Genomic DNA, 9,542 nt, shown 5'->3' with positions numbered 1-9,542 from the left:
GTGCTGCATCACCCTTTCCTCTTCAAGGGAAGAACCAACGCAAGCCCAGCCTCTGTCAACGTGTCAACTTTTGGCGCTGTTGTCTGTGGGATAGCACATTCCCTTTGTCCTTCGGTATGTTGCTTGCCCGAGATTTGATCGTCGGTATCCCTATACCTATTTCAATCTCGTTACTGGCAAGTATCTTTACTCGTTCCGTAATACAAGATCTCGTGACTAACACATTATACACATTGCTTGCAAGGCTTATATGTGATGGTGTATTACCGAGTGGGCCCCGAGATACCTCTCCGTCACACGGAGTGACAAATCCCAGTCTTGATCCATGCTAACTCAATGGACACCTTTGGAGATACCTCTAGAGCACCTTTATAGTCACCCAGTAACGTTGCGATGTTTGATACACACAAGGTATTCCTCCGGTGTCAATGAGTTACATGACCTCATGGTCATAGGAATGAATACTTGACACGTAGAAAACAATGGCAACAAAATGACACGATCACATGCTACGTTTATAGTTTAGGTCTTGTCCATCACATCATTCTCCTAATGATGTGATCCAGTCATCAAGTGACAACACTTGCATATGGTCAGAAAACCTTAACCATCCTTGATCAACTGGCTAGTCAACTAGAGGCTTGCTAGAGACATTGTTTTGTCTATATATCCACACATGCATTTATGTTTTCATTCAATACAATTATAGCATGGATAATAAATGATTATCTTGAAACAGGAAATATAATAATAACTATTTTATCATTGCCTCTAGGGCATATTTCCAACAGTCTCCCACTTGCACTAGAGTGAATAATCTAGTCTCACATCGCTATGCGATTTACATTGGAATGAATCTAACACCCATACAATTCTGGTGTTGATCATGCTTCGCTCGTGGAAGAGGTTTAGTCAGCGGATCTGCAACATTCAGATCCGTGTGCACTTTGCAAATATTTACATCCTCTCCTTCGACATAGTCGAGGATGAGGTTGAAGCGTTGTTTGATGTGTCTGGTCTTCTTGTGAATCCTTGGTTCCTCTGCTAGAGCAATGGCACTAGTGTTGTCACAGAACAGAGTTATTGGATTTAGTCCGCTCGGCACAACTCCAAGATCCTTCATGAACTGCTTCATCGAGACACCATCCTTAGCTGCCTCCGAAGCAACCATGTACTCCGCTTCACATGTAGAATCTGCTACGAAGCTTTTCTTGGAACTGCACCAGCTTACCGCACCCCCATTGAGAATAAATATGTATCCGGTTTGAGACTTAGAGTCATCCGGATCAGTGTCAAAGCTTGCATCGACGTAACCCTTTACGACGAGCTCTTCGTCACCTCCATAAACGAGAAACATTTCCTTAGTACTTTTCACGTACTTCAGAATATTCTTGATTGCCGCCCAATGTTCCACTCTTGGATCACTTTGAAACCTCCTTGCCATACTTATGGCCAGGCTGACGTCCGGTCTTGTGCACAGCATTGCATACATGATAGACCCTATGGCGGAAGCATAGGGGACGATACTCATCTTTTCTCTATCTTCCGCAGTTACTGGACACTGAGTCTTGCTCAACTTTATACCTTGTAACACTGGCAAGAACCCCTTCTTGGATTGCTCCATTTTGAACTTCTTAAAAACATTATCATGGTATGTGCTTTGTGAAAGTCCTATTAGGCGCCTCGATCTATCTCTATAGATATTAATGCCTAATATGTAAGCAGCTTCTCCTAGGTATTTCATTGAAAAACATTTGTTCAAGTAATCCTTTACGCTCTCTAAAAACTCCACATTATTTCCAATCAGAAAAATGTCATCCACATACAATATTAGAAAGGCCACAGAGCTCCCACTCACTTCCTTGTAAATACAAGATTCTCCAACAACTTGTATAAACCCAAATGTCTTGATCACCTCATCAAGGCGCTTATTCCAACTCTGGGATGCTTGCACCAGTCCATAAATGGATCACTGGAGCTTGCATACTTTGTTAGCATTCTTTGGATCGACAAGAGCTTCGGGTTGCATCATATACAACTCTTTCTTAAGAAAATCGTTAAGGAACGTCGTTTTGACATCCATCTGCCAGATTTCATAATCGAAAAATGCAGCTATTACTAACATTATTCGGACGGACTTAAGCATCGCTACCGGTGAGAGTGTCTCATCGTAGTCAACTCCTTGAACTTGTGAAAAAACCTTTGCCACAAGTCGAGCTTTATAAACGGTCACATTACCGTTCGCATTCGTCTTCTTCTTAAAGATCCATTTGTTCTGAATAGCCTTACGACCTTCAGGTAATACTTCCAAAGTCCACACTTTGTTTTCATACATAGATCCTATCTCGGACTTCATGGCCTCTAAGCATTTGTTGGAATCCGGGCCCACCATTGCTTCTTCATAATTCGCAAGCCCATTTTTGTCTAACAACATGATAGATAAGACAGGATTCCCCTACCACTCAGGAGCAGTACGTGATCTTTTCGACCTGGGAGGTCCGATAGTAACTTGATCCGAAGCCTCATGATCATCATCATTGGCTTCCTCCTCAACCGGTGTTGCCTCGATAGAGATTTCCCTCTGCCCTGCGCCACCATCTAGAGGGAGCACGGGTTCCACAACCTCATCAAGTTCTATCCTCCTCCCACTCAATTCTTTCGAGAGAAACTCCTTCTCAAGAAAAGCTCCATTCTTGGAAACAAACACTTTGCCCTCGGATGTGAGATAGAAGGTGTACCCAACTGTCTCTTTTGGGTAACCTATGAAGACACACTTTTCCGCTTTGGGTTCCAGCTTTTTAGGCTAAAGCTTTTTGACATAAGCATCGCATCCCCAAACTTTAAGAAACGACAACTTTGGCCTCTTGCCAAGCCATAGTTCATATGGTGTCGTCTCAACGGATTTTGATGGTGCCCTATTTAAAGTGAATGCAGCTGTCTCTAATGCATAACCCCAAAATGATAATGACAAATCGGTAAGAGACATCATAGATCGCACCATATCTAACAAAGTACAATTACGACGTTCGGACACACCATTACGCTGTGGTGTTCCACGCGGTGTCAACTATGAAACGATTCCACATTGTCTTAAGTGAGCACCAAACTCGAAACTCAAATATTCGCCCCCTCGACCATATCGTAGGAACTTGATCTTCTTGTTACGATGATGTTCAACTTCACTCTGAAATTGCTTGAACTTTTCAAATGTTTCAAACTTGTGCTTCATCAAGTAGATATATCCATACCTACTCAAATCATCAGTGAAGGTGAGAAAATAATGATATCCGTCGCGCGCCTCCACACTCATTGGACCAGACCTGGCCAAACGGGCCGGCCCGGCACGGCCCGGCCCGCCGTAATCATGCCAGGCACGGCATGGCCCGCCTAGGCCCGATTAATATACGAGCCGTGTCGTGCCGGCCCGTGTGCCCGGGGTCCAGGCCCAAGCACGGTACATTGCCTACTCGGGCCGGCCCGCGGCACGTTTAGGCCCGCGACACGCTAACTCCCGTCACCGAAAAACCTCGAGCGCCTCGCCAGCTGGCCGCCTCGAGCGTTGCGCGCCTGCGGCCCCGCTCCCTCGAGCCCCATCCCGCCCGCATCTCCCGCAAATCTCCCGCGTCCCCCCTCCCGCGGTCCCAAATCTCCCGCGTCCCTGATAACCCACAAGTGTAGGGGATCGCAACAGTTTTCGAGGGTAGAGTATTCGACCCAAATTTATTGATTCTCTCACAAGGGGAAGCTAAAAAATATTCTCAAGTATTAGCAGCTGAGTTTATCAGATTCAACCACACCTGAAAGATTAGTGTCTGCAAGCAAAGTATCAGTAGCAAAGTAGTACGATAGCAACGGTGCTAGAAACGATCTGTTGACGGCAGACTATTCCTAACTGTTGTATCAATGGAGCTAGTAAATAGCACGTTGACGGGGGATTCTTCTTTGAGAAGAATGCTTCCCCGGCTATGGCTCCAGAAAAGTCTTGCAACAAGTAACAGCGAAATAGTAAGGAACAGCAATAGCAACAGCAGCAGAGTAACATCAGTAGCAACAGTAGTAGCAAAGTGGCCCAATCCCTTTGTAGCAAGGGACAAGCCTGAACAAAGTAACATAGCAAGGACCAGTAGTAAAAGACTCGTAGGCAGTGGATCGGTGATGAATGAGTATGACGGATGTGATTCATCATGTAATAGCTATAACAAGGAGAGATAAGTAACTAGCTCTCTGATACGTCTCCAGCGTATCTATAATTTTTTATGGTTCCATGCTATTATCTTGTCAATTTTGGATGTTTTATATGCATGAATATGCTATTTTATATCTTTTTGGGACTAACCTATTAACTCAGTGCCAAGTGCCAGTTTCTGTTTTTTCCGTGTTTTTGACCCTTTTTCAGACGGAGTCTAAATGGAATGAAACTTTACAATGATTTTTTTTGGAACAAAAGAGACCCCGAAGCTTTGGAAGAAGGCCAGAAGAGCCACGAGGGAGTCACAAGCCCTGACGTCGCGGCCACCCCCCCAGGCCGCACCGTGCAGGCTTGTGACCTCCTCGTTGGCCCAACTGACGCAATTCCACCGCCATAAATTCCTATAAATTCAGAAACCCCCAGAAAGAACCTAGATCGGGAGTTCCGCCGCTGCAAGCCTCTGTAGCCACCAAAAACCAATCTGGAGCCCGTTCCAGCACCCTGCCGGAGGGGGAATCAACCTCCGGTGGCCATCTTCATCATCCCGGCGATCTCCATGACGAGGAGGGAGTAGTTCTCCCTCGGGGCTGAGGGTATGTACTAGTAGCTATGTGTTTGATCTCTCTCTCTCTCTCGTGTTCTTGAGATGTCTTGATCTCGATGTACCGTGGGATTTGCTACTATAGTTGGATCTTATGATGTTCTTCCCCCTCTCTCTTCTTGTAATGAATTGAGTTTCCCCTTTGAAGTTAAATTATCAGATTAAGTCTTTGAGAACACTTTATGTATGTCTTGCACGTGTCTATCTGCTGTGATCCACTTGCGAGTTTGTGACAATTGGGAACCTATGCATATGGGTTGGCACACGTGGATTCATGTGAGTACTCGATGTATGTTTTGGTGATCAACTTGTGGGTTCGTGACATTGGGAACCTATGCACAGGGGTTGGCACACGTTTTGACTCTCTGGTAGAAACTTTGGGGCACTCTTTGAAGTTCTATGTGTTGGTTGAATAGATGATTCTGAGATTGTGTGATGCATATCGTATAATCATACCCACAGATACTTGAGGTGACAATGGAGTATCTAGGTGACATTAGGGTCTTGGTTGATAAGTATCTTAAGGTGTTATTCTAGTACGAACTCTATGAAAGATTGAACGGAAAGAATAGCTTCGTGCTATTTTACTACAGACTCTTGAATAGATCGATCAGAAATAATAACTTTGTGGTGGTTTCGTACCTGACAATAATCTCTTCGTTTGTTCTCCGCTATTAGTGACTTTGGAGTGACTCTTTGTTGCATATTGAGGGCTAGTTATATGATTCAATTATGTTATCATTGTTAAGAGAACTTCACTAGTGAAAGTGTGAACCCTAGGCCTTGTTTCCACGCATTGCAATACCGTTCGTGCTCACTTTTGTTACTAGTTACCTTGCTGTTTTTGTAATTTCAGATTACAAAAACCTATATCTACCATCCATATTGCACTTATATCACCATCTCTTCGCTGAACTAGTGCACCTATACAATTTACCATTGTATTGGGTGTGTTGGGGACACAAGAGACTCTTTGTTATTTGGTTGCAGGGTTTCTTGAGAAAGACCATCTTCATCCTACGCCTCCCACGGATTGATAAACCTTAGGTCACCCAATTGAGGGAAAATTGCTACTGTTCTACAAACCTCTGCACTTGGAGGCCCAACAACGTCTACAAGGAGAAGGTTGCGTAGTAGACATCAAGCTCTTTTCTAGCGCCGTTGCCGGGGAGGTTAGCGCTTGAAGGTATATCTTTAGATCTTTCAATCGAATCTTTTTGTTACTTGTTCTTTCGCTAGAAAACTACAAAAAAATGGAATTGAGGATGCCTCATATGCTCCATCTTTTCACTGTCTTTCGTGAGCATGATGGGAAGGAAAATTGTGCTCAAGTGCTAAAAGAAGAATTACATAGAATGCTTGGCATAGAATATGTGAATGATGAGCATGATTGCAATGTTCTTAGCATGAATTCTTTGAATACCCATGATGCTAATGATATGCAAAGCCACAAGCTTGGGGATGCTATATTTGATGAAGATGATCTTTTTAGTTCTTCCACTTTGAATGATCAAAATCATTTTGATGAAAGCATGCCCCCTATCTATGATGATTATTGTGAGGATACTTATGCTTTGAAGAAGAGGGATGATAAAACTTGTCATACTTTCGAAAACCCCTTTGCTAAACCTTGCTTTTTCATTGTGGACACAATTTGTAGTGCTCAAGTCTTTTACGATACTCCCACTACTATTCTTGAGAATAGATTTCCTTATGTGGAGAGTAGTAAAATGTCTATGCTTGTAGATCATGAAAAGAATGCTTTAGGTGTTGGTTATATTGTTGAATTCATTCATGATGCTACTAAAAATTACTATGAGAGAGGATCATATGCTTCTACTTATTGCAATAGTATCAAGCTTCCTCTCCATATGTTGAAATTTTTGAAGCTATGCTTGTTTTGCCTTCCTATGCTAGTTGATTCTTGCTCCAATAAATTGTTTGATCACAAAATTCCTATGCATAGGAAGTGGGTTAGACTTAAATGTGCTAGACATTTGCTCCATGATGCTCTCGTTGTGTTTCAATCCTTACCTTTTATGTGAGCATCATTGAAATCAATGCCTAGCTAAGGGCGTTAAACGATAGCGCTTGTTGGGAGGCAACCCAATGAATAAATTTTTCTTTGCTTTTTTATTCCTGTTTTGTTTTCTCCACACCATCATAATTCTGTTATGATTGTGTATTTTGTGTTTCTTTCTGTGTTTGTGCCAAGCAAAACCGTTATGATTAGTCTTAGTGATGATTGTTTGATCATGCTGGAAAAAGACAGAAACTTTCTGCTCACGAAAAGAATTTTCATTTTTATTCTGTAATATAATTTGAGTTGATTCTTTTTATGCTGATTTATATGCAATTTCTTCAGACTGTTGTATTTTTTTAGATTTTGTTGAAGTACCAGAAGTATGCGAAGTATACAGATTGCTACAGACTGGTCTGCTGTTAACAGATTCTGTTTTTGTTGAGTTGGTTGCTTATTTTGATGAAACTATGGATAGTATCGGAGGGTACTAGCCATGGAAAAGTGAAAATACAGCAACACAACACCAACATAAGTAGAATTTAAGTTTGCTACAGTACCTAAGGAAGTGGTGATTTGCTTTCTTATACTAATGATATCACGAGTTTCTGTTTAAGTTTTGTGTTGTGAAGTTTTCAAGTTCTGGGTGAAGTTCTTATGGACAAAGAGATAAATAGTGGCAAGATCTCAAGCTTGGGGATTCCCAAGGCACCCCAAGTTGATTCAAGGATGCCGAAAAAGCCTAAGCTTGGGGATGCCCCGGGAAGGCATCCCCTCTTTCGTCTTCAATCCATCGGTAATGTTACTTGGAGCTATATTTTTATTCACCACATGATATGTGTTTTGCTTGGAGCGTCTTGTATCGTAGGAGTCTTTTATTTTTGTTGTGTCACAATAATCCTTGCTGCACACCTTTTTTAGAGAGAGAGACATGCACTCATCGTGATTTTGCTAGAATGCTCATTGTGCTTCACTTATATCTTTTGAGCTAGATACTTTTGCTCTTGTGCTTCACTTATATCTTTAGAGCTAGTTGATTTTGCTCTATGTGATTCACTTGTATCTTTTAGAGCATGGCGGTGCGTGGCTTGGTAGTTGTCTTATGCTATGAAAGTAGTCCCAAAAGTGGTAGTTATCCAAAGGGTTACGAAAACTTCCATCTTCATGTGCATTGAGTAGAAAGAGAAGCTTGATTCCTCTCAATTAGTTTTGAGATGTGGCTGTGGTAATATTTAAGTTATGTTAGTATGGTGTTGTGAATCTAGAGATACTTGTGTTGAAGTTAGTGATTCCCGTAGCATGCACGTATGGTGAACCGCTATGTGATGAAGTTTGAGCATGATTAGTTTATTGATTGTCATCCTTTGTGTAGCGATCGGGATCGCGCCATGGTTTATACCTACCAACCCTTCCCCTAGGAGTATGCGTTGAATGCTTTGTTTCGATTACTAATAAAACTGTTACAACAAGTATATGAGTTTTTCTTGACTAATGTTGAGTCCACGGTTTAGATGCACTTTCACCTTCCACCATCACTATCTTCTTTAGTACCGTGCAACTTTCGCCGGTGCATAAACCTACCATATAGCCTCCCTCAAAACAGCCACCATACCTACCTACTATGGCATTTTCAAAGCCATTCCGAGATATATTGCCATGCAACTACCACCATGACATGTGCCACCACTTCTACATTGCCATTGCATGATCATAAGATAGCTAGCATGATGTTTCCATTGATGTATATGCCATGCTAGATCATTGTCACGGTACACTACCGAAGGCATTTCATATAGAGTCATCATTGCTCTAAGTTTTGAGTTGTAAGTGTGATGATCATCATTGATGGAGCATTGTCCCATGTGAGAAAAAAAGAGTCCAAAGATGCCCACCAAAATAAATAAATAAAAAGAGGCCAAAGAGCCCACCAAAAAAATGAGATAAAAAGAGAGAAGGGACAATGCTACTATCTCCTTTCCACACTTGTGCTTCATATTAAGCACCATGATCTTCATGATTGAGAGTCTCTCGTTTTGTCACCACCATATAGCTCGTGGGAAATTTTCATTATATAACTTGGCTTGTATATTCCTATGATGGGCTTCCTCAAAATTGCCCTAGGTCTTCGTGAGCAAGCAAGTTGGATGCACACCCACTAGTTTTCCTTAAGAGATTTCACATACTCATAGCTCTAGTGCATCTCTTGCATGGCAATCCCTACTCATTCACATTGATATCTATTGATAAGCATCTCCATAGCTCATTGATATGCCTAGTCAATGTGACCATCTTCTCCTTTTTTGTCTCACAACCTCCACCACTCCATTCCACCTATAGTGTTATAACCATGGCTCACGCTCATGTATTGTGTGAGAGTTGAAAAGGTTTGAGAAAGTAAAGGTGTGAAAACAATTACTTGGCCAATACCGAGGTTGTGCATGATTTAAATTCGTTGTGCAAGGATGATAGAGCATAGCCACACTATATGATTTTATAGGGATAACTTTATTTTGGCCTTGTTATTTTGAAAGTTCATGATTACCTTGCTAGTTTGCTTGAAGTATTATTGTCTCCACATCAATAGCAAACTATTGTTTTGAATCTAACGGATATGAACATTCATGTCACGTGAGAGAAGTTACAGAGGACAACTATGCTAGGTAGCATGCAACATCAAAAATTCATTCTTTATCACTTCCCTACTCGAGGACGAGCAGGAGTTAAGCTTGGGG

The sequence above is a fragment of the Hordeum vulgare genome, chromosome 3H (genome assembly GCF_904849725.1).
Source record: "Hordeum vulgare subsp. vulgare chromosome 3H, MorexV3_pseudomolecules_assembly, whole genome shotgun sequence".
Taxonomy (NCBI): domain Eukaryota; kingdom Viridiplantae; phylum Streptophyta; class Magnoliopsida; order Poales; family Poaceae; genus Hordeum; species Hordeum vulgare.
This window is presented reverse-complemented; position numbering follows the sequence as displayed.